Source organism: Hippocampus guttulatus, chromosome 10, assembly GCF_054856545.1.
Source record: "Hippocampus guttulatus isolate MCC_2025c chromosome 10, RoL_Hgut_1.0, whole genome shotgun sequence".
NCBI classification, from domain to species: domain Eukaryota; kingdom Metazoa; phylum Chordata; class Actinopteri; order Syngnathiformes; family Syngnathidae; genus Hippocampus; species Hippocampus guttulatus.
Window position 1 is genome coordinate 17257743 of NC_141270.1, and position 15099 is coordinate 17272841.

A 15099-nucleotide genomic window follows, 5' to 3' on the forward strand; every position below is an offset into this window, starting at 1 on the left:
TGAAGTAGCTGAAGTATGTTTAATTTTGTTTTTTTATTTTTATGGAGCTGAAACAGCATAGGGGGTCAAATTGACCAAAAGAACACCAAAGCGCACAGCATGTGTATAAGACATTAAAAATATCATCAGGCCAATTTCATGTTTACCAGTTAGAAGCAAAAAAATAACACTCATAACTTCAGAGACATGAAACATTGAACGGGGTGAAATGGGAGGGTTAAAACTGTGCCGCGGCTTTTACGGTCTTTTAACAATGTATTTTTGAAAATAAAAAGTGAGTGGCAATCTTTGCTTCTCCTGTTCACAACGGGGATAACACAAAATGATAGTTGGGGGAGCTCATGCCATCGACAGCGCGCCTAGTTAAATTGCCAGATCTGCAAAAAAAAGAAACCAGGGAAATGAGCATGGAGCTGATTACATATTTTTACATTTACATTGGTCCTTAAAAGCCTTCTGCCTTCCTGTCACCATCCTCTTTTCTCCATTCTTATTCGCGCGCCCGCCAAACAACGGATCATTTCCGCTGGCGAGGTTCATTTCCTTTCCACTTTGCTTCTCTGACATTACAACTTCCAGTTTCCCTTCTCTCACGACACTATGTAATTACAATAATTGCTCATAGGGACTTGGGAAAATTGAATTTCTCATATCCCGCCAGTTCTTTGATCCCAACAGTTCCTCTTTGTGTCTCATTTTAATCATAAGAGCATGTTTCGAGGCCTGGTGCAATATTTCACTGCTTGTATGTGTACCGGTAATCTGTGTCAACGTACTAACCGACCTGTCTAAAAGAAGCGGAACAGCTATAAAAAGTGTTGTTACACCAAAGCAAATCTGAATTGCTTTTGAATTCTGAATCCAATTGTAATGTAGTTCACCAGGCATATTTCAACCAAATACATCTTTGGATGAACATTTTTAATAAAACTTGTGGATATATATGGAGGGCGGCCCAGTGGTCGAGTGGTTAGAGCATTGACCTCACAGGGCAGAGGTACCGGGTTTGATTGCAGCTCCGGCCTTCCTGGATGGAGTTCGACCTCGGAACTATGAGGCGGATGTGTGTCAAGATGTACTTTGACTTGGCCAAAATTTTAATAGCATGTAAACTTGGACTACGCAGAGAAATGGCTGTGTGTGTGTGCTCGTGCGGAGGGGTGCGGGGGGGCGATTGGGAGAATCTCCAATGCCAGTAGCACTACTGATGCATACATAAACTTAAGAACTGACAGTGTTGCAAACGCTGCAACTTTTCCAACCCTTTTAGCGACTGTTAAAAAAAAAAAAGGGAACTACAATAAATTTTGCAACTTAGACCAAACAGCTGATTTGATCAAATTTTAAAATGGCAGTGTAATACTTTGAATGTGTTTTAAATGACAGGGATAGTTGCTCTCTAATAGTCTCATTGTGTCATTGTACATGGAATCTCCATTCTACAAAAGGTGTCCCGAGTTTCAGCTCCGCTTCGTATATTCACCATCACACCTGCTCCCTAAAATAAGCAACGTGTGCTGTGAAGCTGTCTGGGTTGAGTGGAGTTAAATTATTCAAAAAGGGTCTGACGAAAGTCTTGCCTCGATGACAAGCTTCTGCAGCTGCATCAAACGGTTGTGCTATTCCGCTGTCAGTTGAAAGCCCCTCCATTGCCACAGTCAGCTTTTCAGGAACAAGGCAGGGAGGTACACACAACAATCCACGTCTTCATTGCAATCACTGCTTGAATGGAGACTCAAATGGCTAACACACTCAAGTGGCGTCAACGTACGGCTCACTTGATTAGTCAACACCATTGTTCATCAACGTAATGTAATGTCAGTGGTGAGCCGTCTCGGCCGGCAAAGACTTCTCTGCTGACCTAAACGCTGTCAGAGGAACTTGCCTACATTTACAACCCAATATTTGATCCATTAAATTGTATTCAGGTATTCCAACCAGTCTACAGTATTCCCTTCATTGTCGTGGTTTTTCTTGTACGTGTGTTTTTTTTTTGTCCAATCATAATTTGACCTCTATATGTTGCTATGCTCCTCTTTCATCTATAACTGCTTCAGACAACAAAGTGTATGCAGGAAAGTGGTTAAGAGTGCACGATTGTCTGTGTCTCATGTGTTGTTTTGTCATTTTTTAAACTTTTCTTTTGATGGCGGCGCGGACACCCGCAGCGGCTCCTCTTGTTTTGTGTTGAGAGGGAAGAAATGTCATCTGTGCTGTATGTTTCACATGACAATAAAGTTTAATCCAATCCAATCCAATAATCTTACCAGGACCTTAAATGTCAATAGTGCTGTCTGATATAATTTATCTAGATTAGCAAAATGTCTTTAGCCAATGAGACTTCCTGTAAAATTGGCTAACGAGAGTAAGACAGGCAGCCCACAATAAAATTCTGCATTTCTATGCCCTCTGATTTGTTGCTCAGAGCGAGCCAACATGGACAAGCAGACCATATCGATAGTAATCTGAAAACATGAGTGCATCTGTAGTCCCTGTAAAGTGAAACTAAACATGCCATGTAAATTTGACAAACCACAGAGAACAATGTTGTTGACAACGCTACCAAACTTGAATTCTGCTCCGATACACTGTGAGGCATGGCAGCTGAAACCAAGCCCTGCTCAACTATCTAGTCATAATAATTAAGCAACGTCTCCGGCCTTCCTGTGTGGAATTTGCATGTTCTACCCATGCCTGTGTGGGTTTTCCTCCTACATTCCAAAAAACTCATGTAGCAAGTTAATGGAACACTGAATTGTGATTGTCAGCGAGGATAAGCAGATGAGAAAATGGATAGCACAGCGATTAACATTAGAGATCAGTGGTTTCATTAACATACAGTACATATACGCAATTTTACGCACTGTACATTCTATAGTCCTGTACAAAAACAAAGCACAACACATTTTCACTTAGGGCAATATAAACAGACTATTACTACGATTGAAAAGTTCTACACATTTGGTCTAATATTGAATTCAATAGTTTTGCTATGAACACATGGAAATCTGAGATTTATTTTGGCGATGAGTAGTGCTAGGTACACGTCGGCTTCACAGTGCAGAGGTACCGGGTTCGATTCCAGCTCCGGCCTCCCTGTGTGGAGTTTGCATGTTCTCCCCGGGCCTGCGTGGGTTTTCTCCGGGTGCTCCGGTTTCCTCCCACATTCCAAAAACATGCATGGCAGGTTGATTGGACGCTCTAAATTGTCCCTAGGTGTGAGTGTGGGCGTGGATGGTTGTTCGTCTCTGTGTGCCCTGCGATTGGCTGGCAACTGATTCAGGGTGTCCCCCGCCTACTGCCCGAAGACGGCTGGGATAGGCTCCAGCACCCCCCGCGACCCTAGTGAGGATCAAGCGGTTCGGAAAATGGATGGATGGATGGATAGTGCTAGGTATGAGTGCGGCTTCTCAACCCTGAAACTTGTAAAATAACCATCTGGCGCCAACAATGTTAAGTGAAAACCCAAGTAGGTTGACAACATGCAAAGTCCACACGGTATTAGGCTAAAGCCTGCTCCACACTGAATAACTCCATTCAAAGCCAAAAACAAAAAAGACTGTCTCAAAGAGAAATGAAGCTAATCACATGTATGACTTTTTATTAGCATTAATGCATTCTTTGACTCCCACCCAAGTCTCTCTTTGGAGACTTAGGAACATATAACGAGCATCATAAAGCATGCAAAACAATGACCTTGCCAACATCTACGAACTGCAAATTACACCTCTTTACGCTCCTCCTAATGCAAATTGCCTTTCCACCTGATTTCTCTCCAGTCAGAGATCGAGGAGCCTTGTTAAACATTTGCTTCGTACCAATGTTTTTTTCATAAGAGGCAAGAAGGGGTTGTTTGTAACACATTTACCTCATTATTCTGCTGTAGTCTCTTAGGGCATAACTGACTGGGCAGTCTCTTTCATGTGTAATCAACAACAAAGCAGAGTAGTGTTAGGGGTATAGAGACAGCACTGAGATGGATTTTGCCCCCACCAGGGTTTCTAAAATAATTGGCCGACTGCACATCCATTCAGTGTAAAAGCTACTTGTCAAAATGATTCTATGGAATTGTCCTAAGGTTAAACAACAGCAGTATACGGATCCATGTTTCACAGGAGAGACTGTCACTTTTACAACAAAATATAGCACTAATGTGGCTCGCAAAAAAAAAAAAAAAAAAAAAAGCTCTAGTTTTGTCTCATTGTTGTTTTTTTCCTTCATGAACAGAAAGGCGGCATCACTTTTTGTCCATGTGTTTGCATATGATGTGAGGTGCTTAGTTAAATAGACAAAACTCGACTCTGTCAGGTGTGCCAAATCAGTGTTCAAATGCACCGGTGCAAAATATCTCTCTTCATCTGCTCATCAACCCTATTTTTGGAGCCTGACATTTTTTTATTACTGTGCACTGTATCTTGTTTTCATGAAATGAATTCAAAATAGAGCATTTTAAAGCTCTGTTCATTGGCCCTTTTGTACTTTTTCTTGAGTTATACATACAATGTATTTACAGGGGCCGTCCATATAAATGTGCTTAACCCTGGGTGTGAAACATACGGCCCGTGGGCCGGAACCGGCCCCCTAGGAGGTTTGATCAGGCCCCGCAGGGAAAAATGCATAAACGACACGGAATGAATATTTTTAATAGGGTGTAATTCATGGAGTATCAGCTAGGGGACACACTGTTTTGATCAGAGTAGAAGACAACAGCAGTCGCAGTCTGTCACTGAGACAGACCCAACACAGCAGACACTATCAGGGACATGTGAATATTTTATTCTTTACACATTTAATAGCACTTTCCTTAGTTTGTAAGGTGTATGCAGGGATTAAATTTAGATTTTATATGCACATGTGTAAATGGTTTAAAAGTTCCTTTCTTTCTAAATTTCGCTTAATCTTAAAGTGCGTTACTATATTTTTCAAAACCAATTGTTAAAGTTTTGTGCCTTTGTACAATCAGTTGGATCAGATGCAATGCATATATGTGAATGATAAAAGTAAATTGCACATTTGTCTAAGGAAATCTAAGGTGCTTCATGAAATGTTTTGTAAAAGATATGTTCATGGAATTTTAACATTTTCCTAATGTTCTGGTGCTTCTTTAGACCAAAACAAAGGAAAGACATATTATTTTGGTCATTTATAGCAGAGTATGGTATAATTTTAATGGCCCAGCCCACTTGACATCTACTGAAGCCGTATGTGGCCCACAATATGAAATGAGTTTGACACCCCTGGTTTAACCTAAAGCATGACAAATGATAATCCAATATGGACCCTTGATCTACAGTTGCATTGTAAATGAAAGACATTAGCAGTTTTTTCATCCGGGGGGCCACAAGACTATTGTAAAGTATAATTTACTTTTCTTTCTATAAATGTATAACTTTTTTTCAAGATGTGTTCATTAACATGCTGATGGGTTTCAGTTTGGGCAAATATGGGGCTATTCCATTACCATTCATTATTTAACAGCTAAGAAAAAAAATGTCTTATTGATTCGCTTATACTCTGCTATTGTGAAAAGACACACCACACAGATGGCGCACAATTTTCATTTTTCATTCATTAACGATTCGTTACGCTGTACTGCTTCTATGTAACTCAATTCAAGGTGGAAGGAAATTAACAGTGCCGCTCTTCTATCATAATCTTCTCGAAACAAGCGCTGTGTAAATGTAACTCGCATAGAATTTCAATTCGAATACAAAGCTTCCTTTCTATGTTAAACTATTTTTGTCTTCATCCAGTCCCGAGCCTGCCATGGTTCGCTCCAGGTTATTCCCACTGCATGACAGCCCATTGTCTCTCTATGACAGGCCATTACTGGCACAGCAGTGCTGCTAATGAAATAGGAAGCAAGTGAGAGGGAGGACAGGCTTCTATCAGAGAGACTAAAACAGATATTCCTTTTGAGAATTACAGTGGCGCCTTCAACAATGAGCACACACGACATGGAATCCAGCATGGCAAACCCTGAGAGTGACTTTGTTTTTAACCACACGACACTTCGGAACTGTAGGGGAAGCCCAAGAGGAACAAAACAGGTTCAAACAATTGAAAAGACAACTACAGGTAATCTAAAACATGTCCATCCAATGATTCATTTTCCACAACCACTGAACCTGTTCATTGTGGCATGCAGTGGGCGGGTGTGAAGAAAATAAATTGGACTAATTATTAGTACGCAGACCTCAAATGTGATCTTATGCACTTTTGCGTTTGTCTAAAGCAGGGGTAGCCAACCAGTCAGAGACAAAGAGCCAATTTTTTTTCTGAGTTACTGCAAAGAGCCACATCATACCCTTCCGTGCGCACGCACGTGCACACACACACACACACACACACACTTTTTTGGCCAAAGATCGAATTTGAAGCGACCAACTTCTCACGAACGACCCGATCGCGCACGTACAAGCATACACACATACGCGCACACTCACGCGGGTGCCCACCAGTGCACTCGCGCACATATGCACGCACAACACGATGAGCAACAGTCGGAACGAGCCGAAAATGAACGAATGCTAAAGATACAAACAAACAAATGTTTTTTTCCCCCACGCATTTCCTCCTCCCACCCCTTGCGGCCGACTTGGGACCAGTTAGCTGGCTCCCGGTCGATTCTGATTGACGTATTGGGCACCCCTGTCTTAAAATCAGAGGTAATTCGCTGACTAGCTTAGCACTTCGCGCCGTTGTTTGCGCATGAGTGGTGGTGCAATCATCTGATTGGTTGCTCTCTATGTCAATCAACTAACGGGATTGATGATAGGCTTCTGTGAAGTTGGCACCTTGTTTGAATGGCATCACTGCTGCCGAGGCGTTTTCGACGCTTGTCGTGTGAGAGCCCGGGAGCCGCATTGAACCAGCCAACGAGCCACATGCGGCTCGCGAGCCGCGGGTTGGCCACCACTGGTCTAAAGCCTTTCTCGTGGACGGGCATAGGAAATTAGCATTAGCTACAAACGCTGTAATGCCTTACATTGGAGACTTTGTTCTCATTTGTCTATGTAGTATTTTTATAGCTGTTTATAAATCAAGATGATGGCTCTTGAACTAAGAAGGCTAGTGAAAGAAGTGTAAAGCAAGAAAGTCTTAATCATGACTCTGACCTCTCAGTGCATAGGTTGCACGTGGGGGCTTCCAAAAAACATGTCTTTAGGTTAAATGAAGAGGGCGAAACGTGGCTATGATGGTGAATGACTGACTTCATCTGGCAGCCATGTGACTGGCTGGCGATCTGTCCAGAGCATATCCACCCAGTAGGGATTCTTGCCAGTCCCACTTCCACTCTGCACAAGGTGAGCAGATGGATGCATGAAACCAGCATGCGGTTGTCATCTTGTGATCTTTCAAGATCAATGCCACCCTTTGACACTCGTAAGCTGCTGCAGATGATCTAAACACAATCTTGACTCTAAATTCCCTGCAGGTATGTGGGTCTGATTCGAGTGAACTGGGAAGAACAACCAAAGTGCAAGCAGCAAGACTGTGTGCTCTTTTCATCTTCGGCGCAGCATTCACACAGCTCTCGTTTTCTCTGAGATGCATATCCATATCATTTAATGCTACGCAGCCGTGCAGATTTACGAGCATTATACCTGGGTTTCATAAAGGCATCCCAGGTGGAACACGCTTTCAGCCTCCCGGGGGAAATCAGGGCGACTATCAACAGAAAAAGTCCTTCTCCCCGTATTCCTTTGAATTTGTCCCATTTTGGGAATTCCTTCAAATGACTTGTCCCTGCAGTTACATCCTGGCACAGGTACAATCATGTCCTTTATCTTCAGAGTGTTGATGCGATAACTAAACTGCTTCATTACTCTTGTTGTTGTATTCCATCATGCCTATGTCACTAGCCTTGAAATAATACGGTATCTGATGATTTGGTGGTAGAGTCCTATCCAGTCTCTTCATATTTATTTGGGATCACATGCTTTTGTTAGACTTAATTACTTTTTGAAAAACTAAAGATGCCTTCTATACTCTTATATATATTCTTTTCTTTCTTATACATACAATACACTTAACCAACAAAGTCACGTTGCGAGGTGGTGGTGGACCACAAAAAGCAGGCAAGAGGGAGGAGCACGGTGTACTTGACAAATTGTATTAAAACATTATGAAAACTAAATCCAAAACAAACAAAGTCCAAAGTATCAAACAAAAATCATGACTGAAGCTAAAACATAACAGTGACCGAAACATGACTGAAACAAACCTGACAGCAGCAAAGTAGCAAACAATGACCCGACACTGAGTGGTTGTGCCGGGAGTCCTTTTAAAGCAATAATTAGATAACGACCAACAGGTGTGCAGCTGCAGGGAGAGCCAATCATGCATGACACAAAGTGAATAAGGAATTTGTATTCTCATTTAAACTGATTTTTGTATTACGGTGGTCCCTCAGTTTTAGCAGGTGACATGATCCATGACCTGTGAATTTCCTTCTAAAGACGTAGAAACCTGGAGGTGCAAGGTTTCGCCTCATCAGGGAACGTGCAAACATACTAAAGTATGAATGCGCAGTTATCAGTGAGAGAGAGAAAGAGGGAGCGAGAGAGCTGCTGATGATGACATGTTAAGAGGCTCAACACATCTCAACAATTAAAACAATAAATAGAGTATGTAGTCATCTTAGTCCTCCTGTTTACTAAAAACATCAAAACCCTCTTCTTGGGTGTCGAAAACCAAGCTGCTTCATCACGGAGCCCTTCAGATATTCAAAGCTTGTTTGGAAAACGACGCTGGATTTTTTTTGACACTAGTCAAAGCTGTCAGGACTATCCACTGGCAAACTTCAGCAATATTTAGTCTTGTAAGTCGGTTCTGGGAAAAGATGTTGTCATCCAAGCCTCCTACTGGAATATGCAAATACCTGATCTGAATATTCAGTATGAGGGCGAATTGGGACAGTTTCATTGGGAAATTACCATGTGTTTAGTAATTTCATTGGTCAGATGTGACAAGAATACACGCACAGTATCTGTAAATCTATTGACAGCATGAATCTCATCAATAAAAGTTCATAAATAAACTATTTTGCATCTAAAGCAAAAAAAAAGGCAAGATAAACCCGCAAGAGGTGACATTATGGTGACATATGAAAACCTCGTCGATAGACTTAAGCCGCAATAACCAAAGCACGACGTAGCGGGGTAACCAAGCTTAGCCCAATTTACTGTCACTCCTAAGACCGTCCAAATAGGGAGAGTTGGAGTGAGGAAGGGCATCTGTCCGTAACACCAATGGCAAAGCTTAGACTATATCTGGAAATGAGCCTTAAGCATCTAAAAGAGGCTAATTCAAAGCGGTGGTACATGGTAGAGCATAAACGTTTATTGTGGTCGACGTAACGATTTGACAAAGAGTAATTGAATTCATACAGCTCTCCTTTTTGAGGATTTCTAGCACCAACAAAAACCTTGAACCCTAAATGGTTTCTACGACTTAAATGCACATGCTTAAGCCCACTTGCAGCTCTGTATGCGTGATTTACTCTTCAGTAGGCTCGGCTTTTCTTTCTTGCTGATGTGGATTCTATATTTGAGCAGAGTTGAGGCACAGTTGCGATGGGAACACGTTATACATTTGCATGCCGTTAACTCGTAGTTGCTGCATGGCAAATACCTCACCACCGCATAACTCGGGATGAGTATTTGGACTTCTTCTCCTCACAAAGACCAACAAAACCTTTGCACGTTCTGCTGCGCTCTGCTTCACTGAAACCTGGCTCAGTGACCGCCACCCGGATTCCGCGCTACATCTACCCGGCTTCCGCCTTCTCCGAGCCGACCGCGACACGGAGCTATCAGGGAAATCGAAAGGTGGCGGGATTTGCTTCTATATCAACAAAGAATGGTGCACTGATGTCACGAAGCTCGACGCACACTGCAGCCCGGACCTGGAGTCGCTGTCTTTAAACTGCAAGCCATTCTACTCGCCACGTGAGTTCACCTCCTTTTTACTAGTCGGTGTTTACATTGCGCCACAAGCTAACGCTAACACGGCGATACAAACGCTAGCCGAACAAGTAAACAAACTCGAACTAAAATACCCAGAGTCACCCCTGATAATTTTGGGCGATTTTAATAGAGCACATCTTAACCGTGAACTTCCCAGATATAAGCAGCACATCGACTGTTTCACCAGAGAAGGCAACATTCTAGACCACTGCTATACAACAATCAAAAATTCATACCGATCGGTCGCCCGTGCAGCATTGGGTCTTTCTGACCACAATTTAATCCACTTAATACCTACATACAGACTCAAATGTGCTAAACCGGTTGTTAAGACTGTGAAAAAATGGACAGATGAAGCAAAGCTAGCTCTACAAGAATGCTTAGACTGCACTGATTGGGGCGTCTTTGAAACTTCAACGGGCACACTGGATGAATACACAGACACTGTAACATCATACATCAGTTTCTGTGAGGACATGTGTGTACCAACGAAGTCCTTCCGCTCCTTCAACAATAACAAGCCATGGTTTACTCCCAAACTCAGGCAACTCAGGAAAGAGAAAGAGGCCACATTTAGAAGTGGAGATCGGGCACTGTACAAACACGCCGAAACCAATTGACAAAGGAAATTAACATCGCTAAGAGAAGCTATGCAGAGAGGCTGAAAAACCAGTTCTCTGCTAACGACTCTGCATCTGTATGGAATGGCCTGAAAGCAATCACTAACTATAGAATGCCACTCCCCCAAACAGTGAACAATAAGGGTCTTGCTAATGAACTAAACATGTTTTTCTGCCGATTTGAAAAGGACACCCCCATTTCCCACACACACCCACCTCTACCAGAAACCACTCTACCTACGCCCCCACCCTCTTTTTCTCCACTACAGATCCACGAACAGGATGTGAGACGGCTCTTCAAGCAGCAGAAGATCAAGAAAGCTGCGGGGCCCGACAAAGTGTCCTACCCCTGCCTGAAAGTCTGCGCTGACCAGCTGGCTCCGGTCTTCACACAAATCTTCAACAGATCTCTGGAGCTGTGTGAGGTCCCATCCTGCTTCAAACAGTCTACCATCATCCCAGTTCCCAAGAAATCGGCAACATCGGAACTGAACGACTATAGGCCTGTCGCCCTGACGTCTGTGGTCATGAAGTCCTTTGAACGCCTTGTGCTGAACCACCTAAAGAACGTCACCGGACCCCTGCTGCACCCTCTCCAGTTTGTCTACCGGGCAAACAGGTCTGTGGAAGACGCAGTCAACATAGGTCTGCACTACATCCTCGAGCACCTCGACAGCACAGGGACCTACGCAAGGATTCTGTTTGTGGATTTCAGCTCTGCGTTCAACACCATCATCCCGGAACTCCTCACCCCCAAACTTCTCCACCTCGGTGTGTCCCCTACGATCTGCCAGTGGATCCTCAGCTTCCTGACGGGACGGACACAACAGGTGAGACTGGGAGCAACAACATCATCAATACGCACCACCAGCACTGGAGCCCCACAGGGATGTGTCCTCTCTCCACTGCTCTTCTCCCTCTACACAAACGATTGCACCTCAACAGATCCAGCTGTCAAACTCATAAAGTTCGCAGACGACACCACGGTCATCGGTCTCATCAAAGACGGCGACGAGTCTGCGTACCGCCAACAAGTGGAGCAGCTGGAGCTCTGGTGCAGCCGACACAACCTCGGGCTGAACACGCTCAAGACTGTAGAGATGATCGTGGACTTCAGGAAACATTCTTCTCCACAGTTGCCCCTCACACTATCCAACTGCCCTGTGTCAACCGTCGAGACCTTCAAGTTCCTGGGAATCACAGTCTCCCAGGACATGAAGTGGGAAGTCAACACCATCTCCATCCTGAAAAGGGCCCAGCAGAGGATGTATTTCCTGAGGCTGCTGAGGAAGCATGGCCTGCCACAGGAGGTGCTACGACAGTTCTACACGGCAGTCATCGAATCAATCCTGTGTTCTTCCATCACGGTTTGGTTTGGGGCCGCCACAAAAAAGGACAAAATCCGACTTCAACGGACAGTTAGGACGGCGGAAAAAAGCGTTGGCACCGCCCTACCCACTCTTGAGGACTTGCACACTGCAAGAATCAAGACAAGGGCACGGAAAATCCTCCTGGATCCCCCGCACCCTGCCCACCACCTTTTCCAGCTACTCCCCTCAGGCAGACGCTACAGATCCATGCGCACCAAATCCAGTAGACACTTAAACAGCTTCTTCCCTCTAGCCATTAACTCCTTAAACAGTCACTGACGTAGTCACTCTTCTTGTACTACAAATACTGCTACTGGTTACTCTAAAATGGTTCAATGATTTGTTGTTTACGATGATACTAATGCAGCATGTTATACCGGAGACAAATTCCTTGTGTGTTCTACATACTTGGCCAATAAAGATGATTCTGATTCTGATTCTGATTCTGATGAGCAGTGCTTTTCACAAAACGGGACGGTTGTGTCAGGAAGGGCATCCAGTGTCAAAACAGAGCCACAAAAGTCATGGAAAAAAAGGAAGAAGATACTTGAAGCTGTTTATTAGGTGATTTCCTTTGTGTATGTTGGTTTGCCTTCTTGTTCAATCAGCTCTCTGTCCAGCAGGGCTGTACTCAAGTCCATCTTTATCGAGTTCAAGTCAAGTCTGTCACCACAAGGTCCGAGTCCAAATCCAGATGAGATCAAGTGTAAACCTTACGACATAAAACTACCATTTTCTCGACCACAAAATTAAAGACATTTCATTACGCTCAAGTCCCTTCTGAGATGGCATGGAATCCTTTGCTTTATTAACCGTGTGTGCAGATCGACAACAAAAACAATTGCAAAAACAATATTGCTGTATTATTGGTGGAGAGACGAGGAGAAGATGGGGAACCGAGGAGCAGCAAACCGCACTGAGCAGTAAGAGGTGGCTACAAAACAGCGTTGAAATAGCGAATGAAATACGATGGACGGAACACTGCAGCAGGGTTTGCTGTCTCTGACTCCCGTGCAGTCACATAAACCCATCAGATGGCTAGTTCCATAATCTGAAAAACTTTACTTCAAATTTCTTTTGAAGGAGGACGTTTATTTTCAGAAATTAAAACATAGTTGGCCTTGATTGAGTCGAGTCCACTGGTTGAGTCCAAGACAAGTCCAATTCAAATACCAAGTCCGAGACAACAAAAACACGTGTCGAATCCAGACTCAAGTACTACAGCCCTGCTGTCCAGTCCAGGTTCATTGCAGCCTCTGAATTTTGACATTAATTGCCCCATGGCCAAGAACATCCATCCATCCATTTTCTGACCCGCTTATCCTCACAAGTGTCGCAGGTGTGCTGGAGCCTATCCCAGCTGTCTTCAGGCAGTAGGTGGGAGATACCCTCAACTGGTCTTCAGCCAATCGCAGGGCACACAAAGATGAACAACCATCCGCACTCACACTCACACCTAGGGACAACTTAAGAGTGTTTCATTAACCTGCCATGCATGGTTTTGGAATGTGGGAGGAAATCGCAGTACCCAGAGAAAACCCACACAGGCACAAGGAGAACATGCAAATCATCTGTTAGATTCCAGCAGCATTACATTTGAAAGAAAGCTTTGTGTTTAAAAACCGTACTTCATGATAATGTTATTGGTATGCAGTGATGGGTGGAATGACACTTGGGCGCTCCTCAACTTGGCTCAGGAGACACGACATAGTGCAGTGATCTCCAAACTTTTTTGCGCCAAGGATCAGCACAAAGAAGTCCACTCCACTTTTTATTTCACATTAAAATGAGCGTTTACCAGAGAAAATATGCATGCATACGGTGATGCAAGAGTGTGTGGAATTTTATGGCGTATGCAGGCCAGGTGGTGCTGTGATTTAACTCCGTGCACATGCGTAAAATCTCCCTTCGTCTCTGATTTGCTTTCTCCATCAATGATCTGCGCCACGAAAACAAAATGATGGCTATTAGCAAAAAAAAAAAAAAAAAAAAAGCATATGAACAGTCTGTAAATAGTTGGAAGGACTCCCGTCGGGTTATTGGAGCAACCAGAGCAGCTTGAGGGTCCGACGGATGGATATAGTCAGACATGTTTGTTTGCTTCCCTGTACTGGCACATGTATGTGACATTAATATGTACACTACGTGAGCAGATCTGCTAATTAAGTTGATTTAACTATACTGCCAATTAAAAACGATCCAAATCCAACCATCCATATTTGTTTTTTTATATTGCTTGTCCCCATCGAGGTCACAGATGAGCCCGTGCCTCTCACATTTAACTGTGTATCATAGGTTTTCACATCTGGTTGCCAGCAATTGCGGGTCACATCAACACAAACAAGGCTTGTCACTCACACTCACACACACAGTATGAGCCCACCCGCGCAACATACAAACTGCACACAAAACAAATGAGGTGTGCTGGCGTTATTCATATAACTATAGGATATATTAGCACAGTGGTGTCAAACTCATTTCACATTGTGGGCCACATACGGACTTGGTAGATGTCAAGTGGGCCGGAACATTAAAAATGATACCATACTTTGCTGTAAATAACCAAAATAATATGTCTTTCCTTTGTTTTGGTCTAAAAAAGCACAAGAAGACTAGGAAAATGTTGAAATTTAATGAACATATCTTTTACAAAACATTTCATGAAGCACCTAAGATTTCCTTCGACAAATGTGCAATTTACTTTTATCATTCACATATATGCATTGCAACTGATCCCACTGACTGTACGAAGGCACAAAACCTTAACAAGTGATTGGTATTGAAAAATATAGTAATGCACTTTTAAGATTAAATGAGATTTATAAAGAAAGGAATTTTTAAACCATTTACACAAGCATATAAAATCTAAATGTAATCCCTGCCTACACATTACAAACTAAATGTTAATATGTGTAAATAACGTATTCACGTCCTTGATAGCGTCTGCTGTGTTGCGTCTGTCTCAGTGACAGACTGAGGCTGCTGTTGTCTTCTTCTCTGATCAAAACAGTGTGTCACCTAGCGGGTATTCCATGAATTGCACCTTATTAAAATATTCATTCCGTGTCTTTTATGCATTTTTTTCACTTTTAAATTATCCTGCAGGCCTGATCAAACCTCCTTGTGGGCCGGTTCCGG

At 43.2% G+C, this 15099-nt stretch overlaps 1 protein-coding gene across 1 annotated transcript in view; it reads right to left on the minus strand.

Moving 5' to 3' along the window:
* The window catches only part of b3gat2 (beta-1,3-glucuronyltransferase 2 (glucuronosyltransferase S)), a 48974-nt gene that overhangs the window by 32491 nt on the left and 1384 nt on the right, over window positions 1–15099 (minus strand). The window lies entirely within an intron of this gene.